Raw genomic sequence first — 13,951 nt, 5'->3', positions numbered from 1 at the left:
GACATATGCAGTATTGTACAGTCACGAAGAAGACGGTCTCTGCTCTGAGCTTACAATCTAAATAGCCAAGACAGATGAACAGGATGCATGTACAAACAGCATACAATTCCTTACGGATGGGACATACCAGAAGAGTTCTTGGAATCTAGGGTGGGGCAGATGAGCCCGCAACAAGCACAAAGGACCCATAAGCCATGTGCGCCTGTACTGACACATCCACTCTATAAAACACCATAACTCCACCTATTTCATCATGAGTGGGATATAGGCCTAAGTCTCCTTCTCTATGGTTCACAACACCACCCACTAGGCTACTCCAGGATCCTACTTGCTGCTGTACTAAGACTGGCTATAACATCTGAAGCTGTCATATATGCACTTATGTACTGTTTCATTCACATCTTTGAGGGGTGGAATGGGGCCAGTGACAACTAAGGGAGTGTGTGTGGTGATGGTGTGTGTGGGGGGGGGGTCAAGCTTGTATCCCTCCAGTGTTCAGTTTGGGTACCATTTTGCCACTTATTCATTATTAAAACAGGTCTAGCCCCAGACGTCCAAACTGTGCCCTGGACATATTCTTAAATGTATGATTATGGCAGAAAACATCCAATAGTCCTTTTGCAACACTCATCCACAATTCTAGCACAACACGACTTGGTCATAGCTTCAGATAAGCAGAATTAAATATGGAGAAAAGACCTCAGTGTCATTAGGGATTTAGACAAGCTAATATCCCACAGCCCAACCTATTTCAACTCAATGTTGAAATAAGAAGACACATCCTTGGTCAGAAAAATTCCATAAAATACCATCAATCCAACAATTTTTCATTACTTTTTCAATAATGCAGTTTAAATCTCCAAAGTGGTACTTTCATATATAACAAGCTCAATGGAAGAACCCCCCCCCCAAAAAAAAAAACAAAAAACCTTATCTGTTTAAAGGGAATCTCATGATATGGTGTGGACCTAGAGGACTGTCTGGGTGCCCAGCCAGACTTTCAAAAAACCGGTAGTTTGTCCAGGTTTTGGAAAGCTCTGACCTCCCATCTATGTCTGGAGGGCCTCTGAACATGTACTAGTGATGTCACACATATCTGTGCATGTTTGGGGACCTTCCAGACGCGGCCTAGAGGTTTGAAAACAAAGACGAGGCAGAATAGGGTGGGGCTACAGGCGGAAAAGGGCTTGACTGGAGGCAGAATGGGGCATGGCTAGGGGTAGGATGGGGCAGGGCCATGTGTCTGGGTTTCTCCAGACAAAAATCTAGTAACCCTAGAGAGGGAAGGGAAGAGGGGGTACCCATGTGAGGCAACAGAAAGGAAAGGGGGGGGGGGGAGATGATGGTGCCCATGAATGGCAAGGAAGAGAAAACAAGAGACCGAAATTAGACAGATTTGAAAAGGAAGAAGAAAAATGAATGAAACGTTGACTGTAAAAGATGGATAGAGGGCAGGAAGTAGAGGAGGAAAAAAAGAAACAGTGACTAAGCAGAGCACAGGGAAGTAGTACCAGAAATGCAGAATGAGAGACAGATAAAATCACCAGACAACAAAGCGTAAGACAGTGGTTCCCAAACCTGTCCTGAAGGACCCCCAGGCCAGTCGGGTTTTCAAGATAGCCCTAATGAATATGCATGGAGCAGATCTGCATTCCTGGCATCTCCATTATATGCAAATCTCTGTCATGTATATTCATTAGAGCTATCTTGAAAACCCAACTGGCCTGGGGATCCTCCAGGACAGGTTTCGGAACCACTGGCATAAGATAAATGATTTTATTTTTTAGTTTAGTAAGGGGAATATTGGGAATTCATATACTGCCTTTCTATGGGACAATTGAATTGAAATGTGCCAGTTTTGAGAATTTACATCTTCTTTGTATATTGTATATTGCACTATACAGGAGGAAATGTGATGGGGTGCTTTGTGATTAATCACATGATTAAAAATTTTAATTAATGTAGCTTATTTAGCTTATAGATAAACCTGGCACTGCCTTAGGAACCAACATTCAACAACATCGAAACTTCACAAAGAGTAAGTGGAGAAGGTCTCTCCTGGCCAGTACTATCGCTCTCCTAGCACGGACTCTGTGCACTGCTAACCCTGGAATGAAAAACAGGTTTCAATTCCATGCTATCTGAATGGAACAAAAATAATTGCTTTCTAGTCCACTTGAGCTGCTTTATTGTAAAAAGAATCATTAGCATATTTGTTTTCATTAATAATTTAAATTTGAAAAAAACAGATCCTCCTAAAAATGGATGCTCAAAGGGTCTGCTCAACTGAAGAGATGTGCACAGGATTTTTTTTCATTCACAGAATCATAGATTGAAGCACAGTGTCTTTTTGAAAAGGTACTCGTTCGGGTGCAGTTCCTTAGAACCCCTTCCCAGCTGCAGTCATAAATTCCCATCTCGATTACAGCTCTGCCAATACTATTTTTTCGCTGGCTGCACAAAGACTTTATTGCAGTCTAAGGTGTATTTCACAAGCAGGCTGGTGGGACTGACAGAATGGGGTTAAGATTCTGGGAAGTCACATTAGTATTTCATTCCAAGGACTGCAAAGAAGAGGGTGGGGGAAGGGGAAAGAGGAAAACAGTTAACTCTTTGGCCCGATGCATTGCCTGCTGGAAGGGAGAGGAGAAACAGTTGTTGTCCAAAGCAGGCTCATCAAACAGAAGGACTGTTTGATTGGAAGATACTAATTTATAGGGCAGAGGCACAGAAGTCTCAGGCACTAGAATGGGAGATCTTAAAGGGGATAATTCTGTACTGTGCATCTAAGGCAGTGTTTCTCAACTTCTTCAAGCCAAGTATCCCCTAAGCCTAACAAATACCAACCGAGTATCCCTACTCAAGCTCCGCCCCAGACTCACCCAAGCTCCACCCCTGACTCCACCCCCATAATAATAGTACTAATTGTAATGTAATTTCTTCCATTCATTTTTCATATACACACAATATAATCTTATTAATACATAATGGTAACCACAAAATTAAAAAAAAAAAACACTGTTCACAGAGAAAATTTAATTATCATTTGTATTCTTTTTTTCTCAAAGAGGTCAAGGCAGATGACTTTAAAACTATAGAACTTTGGCCCATTTATAAATGATTTCTTAGTAAAACTTTGGCATATTTGGCAACTATGTGGGACAAACAAGTTAGTACTTATATCTCAAGCTCAACCTCTTACCTGGTCTTTAGAAAATCGCTGAAAACCCACTTGCTTGGTAAATATTTTGATTAATTTGTTATGATCATACTACATATAGTTAGTATCTCTTAGCTGTTAACCGCACTGAACCGCAAGGTAGCTGCGGTATATAAGAATTTATGTAATGTAATGGAAATGCTGTTCCAACGCTTATAGAATTCCCATGAGCGTCGGAGCAGTGTCGGAGCATTTAATGTTCCGACTCTCAGTCGAAACCTCTACCGTGGCTTAGTAAAAAGGGGATATGTTTATGTGTATTAAAAGTTTTAACCGCACTTCTGTTTGCCAACAACATGGTGTACAAAATACAAGAGTGCCTAAAAGAGTGCCCAGTAACTAGTGATATTTTGGTTAAATGTGTCTACGATACTAGGCAAATATAATCAAATGTATGAATTTATCTCGCATTCATGCCGTACTTCATTCATCCAGAATTACAACTTGCAACCAGGCACTCAAACTTCTTTCATAGTGCTGGGCTTTATGCTCCCACTCGTCATCGGATCCAGCTTTATATATACTTTAAATGGTTATAATTTAATATACTTTAATGTTTATCTTGAATAAATATGTACTAAAAGTACTTAGCTGTGCAAAAGACGCTTTTCAACGGGGGTAGAATCACCAACATGTTTCGCCTGTGTAATTCAAAGGGCTTTCTCAAGGCTACCACTCCCTACTTACACCATTCAAACCGACCATTGCGTCTAAGTATATTAAATTATAACCATTTAAAGTATTTATAAAGCTGGATCCGATGATGAGTGGGAGCGTAAAGCCCAGCACTATGAAAGAAGTTTGAGTGCCTGGTGGCCCGCTGAGGACCAGTAAGACAAGTTGTAATTCTGGATGAATGAAGTACAGCATGAATGTGAGATAAATTCTTACATTTGATTATATTAGATATTGGAGTGTTCTTCATCTAAGTAAGTTTAAGTAGTGCCAATGGTTACATACTACATACGATACTAGGCAGCCATCAGGAAAAATCCCTGAAGTGGTCAAAGCTATGTGCTTAAAATGGGAAGAATGTTTTGTTCCTACAACCATAAAAAGCAACAACTTTCAGAAGACTAGCTAAACATGATGAACTTTTCAATTGGGTCAGTACTACCAGCTCAGATCAATTACCAGGAAAACTGCTTTAGAAAATGGTCTGCATTCAGGAGATCAATAAAAGGTTGAGAGATAGCAGAATGCTATCATGTAGGTAAGAAAGAAATACATTCTCATCGTGACAGTGACTAAAAGAACTTAAAGATAGCTCTAATGAAGGTCCAATTTAGTGAAGATCTATGGAAGTCTGCTGTGGGCTCCTGAGAAGTCAGAAGTATGTATTTATACTTGTTCAATTGTTCTATTAAACGCCTGAAGGTCCACATATACTCTTAAGGCCAGGAATAGCTGCTCCGTCAACACTAAGGCAGACGCACAAAGAGAGGCACCAGTAAATTCAACAATAATCAGTCTCCTGGAGATACAAGAATTCCTGTCAACTTCTTTCGGGAGAATGAGTGGGTAGACTTGCAGTGAGAAGCTTCCAAAAGATTTTGGGAAAAACTGAAAACAAGTCAGAAGCAAACCAACTTGCCCTAAACATGCTGCAAATACACAATAAGGCACCCCCAGGTCCCTTGTACCCAACGGCTTGACAAAAAGATCACTGCTTATGCTTTGATATTTTGAAGTGGTTGCTCCTTTTCATCTCCAAAATATTATTGTTGGTTGCATTCCATCCATGGTAAACACTTGCTGTAAGTGGCCCTTTTAAGAAGAGAAATTTTGCATCATATTTCTTACTACATGAGTTGGTGATTAGGAACATAAGAGTAGGTCTTACTGAATCAGACCAATGGTCCATCTAGCCCCTTCCATCCACTGTCTACCCTTTCTCTCTCTGCCCCTTCCATCCACTGTCTGCCCTCTCTCTCTCTTCGATATGGCATCTTCCCTCTTTCTATGTCCCCTCCATAAACTGTCTATCCTGTGCCCCTCCTCTCCTTTGTACATGATTCATTTCAGCTTCACCCCCTCTCCATTTTTCTCTCTCTGTCTCCACCCAATCCCCTATGCTCTGGCATCACTCTCTTCTCCTTTCCTTCCTTCCCATTCCATCCCCACGGACTGGCATCTCTATCTCCTTTCCTTCTGTTCCCTTCCCCTTGCCCTTTCATCTATCTCCTCTCCTCTCCTTCCATCTCTCCCTCCCCTCCATGATCTGGCATCTCCTCCCCTTCCCTCCCCCATGCCCTGGCATCTCCCCCCTCCCCCTCCATGGTCTGGTATAGTCTTTCTTTCCTTTCCCATCCTCCCTCCCTCCCTCCCTCCCTTCCCCATTGTCTGGTATCTCTTTTCTCCCTTCCCTCGTCTTCCTTCTTTCTCCTTCCTTCCCTCCCTCTCCCTAATTGTGTTCATTTTTCTTCCCCTCCCCTCTCTTTTTCTCTTTGTCACACCCCCTCTGTCAGCAGCACAGCCTTCACAATTTGGCTTTTGCTGGCTTTGGGCCTTTCTCTGTCAGATGGGACCCAGCAGGCAGAGATGCTGGCAGAGCAGTAAATTGTGAATGCTGTCACTGCCAGAAGAAGATCATGATGCTGGCCCTCGGAGCACCCCTTTATGGGCTGTATCTAGGGTGGACTGCTCCTCCCCTTGTCTGCCTTTTGGCACTCCATTGGCCCTAAGTCCAATATCAGGCACTGAGGGAGTGGCATCTTGCTGCTGGCCAACATACCTGCTGGTTATCTCTGTCTGTCACTCCCCTTCCCTGCATCTAATCTTTTCACCCTATCCCACCCCCCCACCCCCACCCACCCCCGTTCGGCATTTTTTTTTTCTATCCCTCCCCTTGGTCTACCTTTAGATTTCCTGGCAGCAGCAGTGATTCATAGACCGGCCCTACCAACCCTGGCACTTATCTCCACTGCGGCCCACCTCAGTGGAATCAGGAAGTTGTCAGAGAGGGTGGGCCACAGCGGAGAGAAGGCCCTCCTACTTCCACCCATCACAGCGGAGAGAAGGCCCACCCAGTACCACCCGTCTCCGCCCCATCACACTCCAGTCCTGTCTCCAATCCCGCCCTAGCCCTGTCCTAGCCCCCTGCTGCCTGCTCTGGTCGAGCAGGAAGGCATGCGCACATGCGATGCAATAATGTCACGCGCATGCGTATGCCTGTGACGGCATCGCGTATGCCTGTGACGGCATCACGTTGCCCTCGTGCCTGACGGCGACTTTGAGGGAGGCTTTTCAAAACCCGGACAAAGTGCTGGGTTTTGAAAAGCCATCTGGAACCCCCGGACATGTCCTCAAAAGGAAGACATGTCCGGGGAAATCCGGACGTCTGGTAACCCTACCCCTTTAGGCTATGGCCTGGGAGCACTGAGCCATAGCTTTGGCTAGAGCTAGTTTACTGTCATTTTATTGCCCATAATGTGACTTGAAGCATGTATCTGGAGCCGTAGGGCAAAATAAGCTATGTTACATACACAGGCATTTAAATTAACTCAAACGGCATATGCTATAATGCAATCTTAATGAAAGAGGCTATTATCTCACTGACTCTAAAGTAAACGGTGTATATACCATATACCTCCCCTCCTCAATCATTCAAATTTTTTCCTTCAACCCTCAGCGAGGCCACCTCCCCACTCAATGTATATTCATAGTGGGCGGCTTTAACATAGAAACATAGAAACATAGAAATAGATGGCAGATAAGGGCCCACGGCCCATCTAGTCTGCCCACCTTAATGTCCCTCCCCTACCTTTGCCCTGTGAATAGATCCCATGTGCCGATCCCATTTGGCCTTAAAATCAGGCACGCTGCTGGCCTCAATCACCTGTAGTGGAAGACTATTCCAGCGATCAACCACTCTTTCAGTGAAAAAGAATTTCCTGGTGTCACCTCGTAGTTTCCCGCCCCTGATTTTCAACGGATGCCCTCTTGTTGTCGTGGGACCCTTGAAAAAGAAGATATCTTCCTCCGCCTCGATGCGGCCCGTAAGATACTTGAACGTCTCGATCATGTCCCCCCCTCTCTCTGCGCTCCTCGAGCGAGTATAGCTGTAATTTGTCAAGCCGTTTTTCGTATGGTAGATCCTTGAGTCCCGAGACCATCCGGGTGGCCATTCTTTGCACCGACTCCAGTCTCAGCACATCCTTGCGATAATGCGGCCTCCAGAATTGCACACAGTATTCCAGGTAGGGCCTCACCATGGATCTATACAATGGCATAATGACTTCCGCCTTACGACTGACGAAACCCCTTCGTATGCAGCCCATGATTTGTCTTGCCTTGGACGAAGCCTGCTCCACTTGATTGGCAGACTTCATGTCCTCACTGACGATTACCCCCAAGTCTCGTTCTGCTACCGTTTTTGCTAGGATCTCGCCATTAAGGTTATAAGACTTGCATGGATTCTGGCTGCCCAGGTGCATAACTTTGCATTTTTTGGCATTGAAGTTGAGTTGCCATGTCCTAGACCATCGCTCCAGTAGGAGTAGGTCGTGCATCATGTTGTCGGGCACTGAATCTTCGTCTGTTTTGCATTTGCCCACTACATTACTCAGTTTGGCGTTATCGGCGAATAATGTTATTTTACCTCGAAGCCCTTCTGCCAAGTCTCTTATAAAGATGTTGAATAGGATTGGGCCCAAGACTGAGCCCTGTGGTACTCCACTAATCACCTCCGTCATTTCGGAGGGGGTGCCGTTCACCACCACCCTTTGGAGCCTACCTCCAAGCCAGCTCCCAACCCATTTCGTCAATGTGTTACCTAATCCTATAGAACTCATCTTGCTCAGTAACCTGCGGTGTGGTACGCTATCGAATGCTTTGCTAAGTCCAGGTACACGATGTCCAGGGACTCCCCAATATCCAGCTTCCCCGTTACCCAGTCAAAGAGGAAGCTGGATATTGGGGAGTCATTGGATCATTTAAACTCGTCATTGGATCATTTAAACTTGTATGTCTTTAATGTTCCGTTTACTAGTTTTCTTATATCCTTATGTTCTTAAATAATTTTAACTAAATAATTTACTTAACATAGTTTTACTTAGCTTAAATATGCTTCTGGTCTCAATTCACAGAAAGGGGGAGATAACCGACATGTTTCACCCATGTATTGCCAACGGTTTTCTCAAGGCTATCACTCCCTCGTAACTATCTCTCCATTCCGAACAGACCAGATCTCTTTCCAGAAAGACACAGGCGTTACATACATTACAAAAGTGAAAGTTAAGAACTGGTCAGGGTTTTTTTTTTCTCTCATATGAATGAATGTTCACCAAGGGCTTGATCAGTGACCCATGTAATGCTATGACCCAAGCCAAATCAGAATTTAGGCCTCACGCTGATGGGCTTTCATTTCATTCATTTCTTATATGCTGCACTCCCAGTTTCAAAACTGCCCAATGTGGTTCACGATCTTGAAAAGACACTAAGCTGTTATGAATCTTGTCTGATTATTTCTTTAGATCTGATTCTATGAAAATATCGTAAGAGCCTCAGGGTACTCTATGGAGGTCTTTTCCTAAACTGTGGTACGTTTCTGCACAAACTTTAATTGTAAAAGTAAAGGAGTAAATGCACATTGCAACATGCTTAGACAAGACATATCTCTCTCCCTTACCCACCCCCACCCCTTCCCCTGTGTGTCCTGCAACTCTGCTGCATTTAGGAAAATTCTATAAGCTAGACCAGTGGTCTTCTTTAATTTATAAGCTGGGGATACTAATGAGCTGAAGAACAGCCACCAAATATCTTCCCATAGGCAGCCATGTCTCTGCTGACCAGTGTGTGTCAATGACGTCCATCTAGGGTTACCTGATGTCTAGATTTCCTTGGATATGTCCTCCTTTTCGAGGACATGTCCAGACGGCTTTTCAAAACCTGGCACTTTGTCCAGCTTTTAAAAAGCTTCCAGCAATGAGCAATGTCGGGATGGCATCTGCGCATGGATGCAACACGGCGACATCATCGCGTCACAGCAGCACATGTGCAGATGCCGTCCCAATGAGCAAACGGGTTGAGGGGGCGGGACTGAGAGCAGAAAGGGAGCAGAATGGGGCATGACTAGGGCGGAACGGGGCATGGCCAGACGGAATGGGGCGGACCTGGGGGGCGGAGCCATGGGTCCAGATTTTCGTTCTAGCCCACCTTCAAACTTCATTGGGGTTATCTTTAGGGTTACCATATGCAGTGACATAGTAAGGGGGAAGCGGTTTGCCCCGAGCTCCAGCACCTGTCCTCCTCTCTGCCCTCCCACTACCGCACGTGCAACTTCCCTTACTCCATACCTCTTTAACATAAGAACATAAGAATTGCCACTGCTGAATCAGACCAGTGGTCCACCGTGCCCAGCAGTCCGCTCCCACAGCGGCCCTTAGGACAAAGACCAGTGGCCTGAGATTAGCCTTACCTGCGTACGTTCTGGTTCAGCAGGAACTTGTCTAACTTTGTCTTGAATCCCTGGAGGGTGTTTTCTCCTATAACAGAAGAGCGTTCCAGTTTTCTACCACTCTCTGGGTGAAGAAGGAACTTCCTTACATTTGTACGGAATCTATCCCCTTAACTTTAGAGTGTGCCCTCTCGTTCTCTCTACCTTGGAGAGGGTGAACAACCTGTCTTTATTTACTAAGTCTATTCCCTTCATTATCTTGAATGTTTTGATCATGCCCCCTCTCAGTCTCCTCTTTTCAAGGGAGAAGAGGCCCATTTTCTCTAATCTCTCACTGTATGGCAACTCCTCCAGCCCCTTAACCATTTTAGTTGCTCTTCTCTGGACCCTTTTGAGTAGTACTTCATGTACGGCAACCAGTGCTGAGCACAGTATTCCAGTTGAGGGCGTACTATGACCCGGTACAGCAGCATGATAACCTTCTCTGATCTGTTCGTGATACCCTTCTTAATCATTCCTAGCATTCTGTTCACCCTTTTCGCCGCCGCACATTACACGGACAGCTTTATTGACTTGTCGACCAGTACTCCCGAGTCTCTTTCCTGGGGGGGTTTCTCTGAGTACTGCACTTGACATCCTGTATTCGTGAATAAGATTTATGTTACCGACATGCATCACCTTACACTTATCCACGTTAAACCTCATTTGCCATGTTGCAGCTCATTTCTCGAGCATGTTTATGTCACGTTGCAGGTCTTTGCAATCCTCCTGCGTCTTCACTACTCTGAGTAACTTTGTCTCATCTGCAAATTTAATCACCTCGCTCATTGTACCAATTTCCAGGTTGTTTATAAATATGTTGAAGAGCACGGGTCCAAGGACTGAACCCTGCAGCATGAGCAGCAACCCCAACCTGCTACTCGTGCCAGCATCAGGTTTCTCTGACATCACTTCCTGGACCCACGCCTAGGAAATTACATCAGAGGAAGAGCCAACGCTGATGCAAACAGCAGGTTGAAGTTGCTGTTTGCGCTGGGAATGTTAAAGAGGTACGGGGGGAGAAGGGCAGGGGTGTATGTGCACAGCAGGAGGGAGTGGGGAAAGAGCGGATGGGGTGGGGGGGCAGGGGAGGGGAAGGGGTGCCATCTGTGTGCCCCTCACCCTAACTGCACCACTGACTATATAGTTCCAGAAAAAGGAGGACGGATTGAAACATTCAGGTTTTACTTCCATTGCTTTCAAAGGAAGTAAAACACAGATGTTTCAATCCGTCCTCCTTTTTCTGGAGCCATATGGTAACCCTAAGTATCCATAATGTTGTGAACATTTCAAATGCATTCTCTTTTGTCTATTGAGATATGTCTTGTCCAAGCATGTGGCACTTTCCCCCATCTATTTTGAGCTTGGGGAGAGAGGCAGAGTAGCAACCCCCCCCCCCCCCCAGAAAGACAACGGGGTCTGGCCCAGAAGGAAAATGGAAGAAATGCTGTTTATAGATAGATGGGAATAGGGAAGAAAAAAGAGGGTGAAGATGGTACACATGGATAGATAGGAAGTAAAGACATGGAAAAGTAGATAGATTTGCGGAGAAAGCAAAAAAATGGAAGAAAGTTGAATTTTAAAAGTTAATGCCAAAGATGGATATAATCCAAACAGACCGTGGATTTTGAATTACAGTCTACTCAAGGGGGCAAAACTTTCAAAATAGAACAAAACACAGAAGCCCCCCCCCCCTCTCATCAATACTGGGCAAGTATTGAGAGGAGGGGTCTTCTGTATTTTGTTCTATAAAGATGGATATAGGGCAGAAAATGAAGGAGAGAAAAACAGCAATTGGATAAGGCAGCCATGGAAAAAGTTAAGAGCATAGACAGAAGGAAGTGAAACCAGAGACTGGTAGAAAAATCAAATCACCAGACAACAAAGGTAGGAAAAGTGATTTTATTTTTAATTTAGAGATTGAAATGTATCAGTTTTCAGAATTTACATCTGTTGTCTATATTTTGCACTGTTCAGGAAGAAATGCATTTCTTTCTATTTCTCTGGTGTTGTACTGTGTGCAAAGCTTGGCATCTTAGGGTTTCATTTGTGTATATTAGGACTTTTAGTTTGTGGTCCTGCATTTGCGTAGGATTTATCTGTGTTCTGGTAGAAATGAATTTTTTGAAGTGTTGCTGGTGTCATGGCCCCAAGTAAGAAGATATTTGTCAGCAGTTTGTCCCAGGTTTTGGAAGCTGAGGTCCGCCATATGGAGGGCCTCTGCACATGTGCGGATATTGATGTAATGACATTGCATGCATGTGTGCATGAGCATGATGTCATTGCATCAATGTCCACGCATGTGCTGAGGCCCTCTAGACATGGCCCAGAGCTCAGGAAAGGAAGCACGAGGTTTGTGTGGGGGCAGGGCTAGGGGTGGAATGGGGTGGGGGCAGATGCAGAAAAGGGCAGGGACCCGTGTCCTCTTTTTTTTTAAAAGAGGAAATCTGGTAACCCTAAGTAACTTGGGCTTGTTACCATCACATCTTCCAGCTTAGAATCTTATCTAAGGGCACACTAGCCCTTTTAGAGAACTTGGTGCCCCAACATTCTAGGGCCACCAGCCAGGAGTCTAGGTTCCTGGAATTTCCCTGAAGTAATGTCTAAAGGATATTTCTGGAGATGTCCAAGTCAAGAGGTTGGAACAGGTGGTGTGGGCAGCATCATTTTCTCAGATGGTTACTGAGTCCAAAAGACTATAAAAATGAACTCACAAGAAGGCTCGTGGTTCCTAGCTATCACTCTCTAAGGAGGGACCTCCCCCCCCCCCACCCCCCAGCTAGTGGATCCTGACAAAGACTCTCTAAGAAGGAGGCATCCTGCTGGTTCCTGATCCTGAGGCCTGCTGGCTATGCTATGCCTGAGTAGAGTTACCAGAAGTCCGGGAAACCCCAGACATGACCTCTTTTTAGAGGACTATCCGGGCTCCCAGATGGACTTTCTAAAACCTGGCATTTATCCGGCTTTTGGAAAGCCCCAAGCTCCGGCTGCATTTAGAGGGCATCTGAGCATGTGCAGATCATGTCACGAACATCTGCGCATGACCCAGGTGCTCCAGGCATGGCTGGAGCTCATCTGGAAGAAGAGAGGAGGCATTGCGGGGGTGGGGCTGGGGGGCAGAATGGGTATAGGGTCATGTGTCTGGGGTTTCCCAGAGAAAACTATGGTAACCCAATGCCTGAGCTTCTATTCTTCGAGTATGTGACAGAGGCCTGAAGAGAGTACACTTCTCCCTCGTTATTCGCGGGGGATACGAGCAGAGCCGGACAACGAATGGCAAAACCCCCCGATTATCCGGCTCTGACCCACCCCCACATCCCTGCTGCCTTCCCGGCCTTACTTGGTGGTCTAGAGCAGTGGTTCCCAACCCTGTCCTGGAGGAACACCAGGCCAATTGGGTTTTCAGGCTAGCCCTAATGAATATACATGAAGCAAATTTGCATGCCTATCACTTCCATCATATGCAAATCTCTCTCGTGCATATTCATTAGGGCTAGCCTGAAAACCCGATTGGCCTGGTGTTCCTCCAGGACAGGGTTGGGAATCACTGGTCTAGAGGGCTTTCGGGGCAGGAGCAACCTTCCTACGCTCCTGCCCTGTGCAGATCGCCATAAGGAAATGGCTGCTGTGAATTCCCGTTGTCTCTCGAGGTAAGGCCGGGAAGGCGGCAGGGAGATAAAAAATATGGGGTTTTTAATTTTCCCCCTCCCCAGAAAAAAATCACGATTATGTGAAATCGCGAGTGCGGAAACCGCGAATGTGGAGGGGGAAGTGTAGCTGGATCCAGACTTCTGCCTTTCCAGTGTACAGGCCTCTTCATGTTGCTGAAAGGCATCTCTCCCACACAGACCAAAGTTGGGCAGCGTCCCTCCGTTCCTGCATCCTGACAGAGCTCCAGCTGTCTGAGAAAGACCTTCCCTGCGTGTACAGGTCATATCAGCTTTTCTGTTTAATTGTGGGAAGTAGGCAGGATTATTAGCCAGTAGGGAAAACACGTGTTTGCTTTCCAAATAATTCAAAACAATGTTATAGCCTGTCTAAGTACTAGACCTAATTATTATTATTTGCCACTTGCAAGATAAATAAATTCTCTGCTTTTCCTAACACTGAGCCTGGTCTATTTGCTTGTCAGTAATCCTATTGGCACAGGGGGTTAGAATTGAGATTTTGGATAGAAGCTCAGGCATGAATTTGGATTTTGGAAATATATATAATAAAACCCTAGCCGCGCATGCGCACTCCCACCTGCGTGTTCCATTTTCCCTGTTCCGTGAGATGTAGGTCCGTGGGGGCAG

The sequence above is a fragment of the Geotrypetes seraphini genome, chromosome 18 (assembly GCF_902459505.1).
Source record: "Geotrypetes seraphini chromosome 18, aGeoSer1.1, whole genome shotgun sequence".
Lineage (NCBI taxonomy): Eukaryota > Metazoa > Chordata > Amphibia > Gymnophiona > Dermophiidae > Geotrypetes > Geotrypetes seraphini.
Note: the sequence above shows the minus strand (reverse complement) of the source record.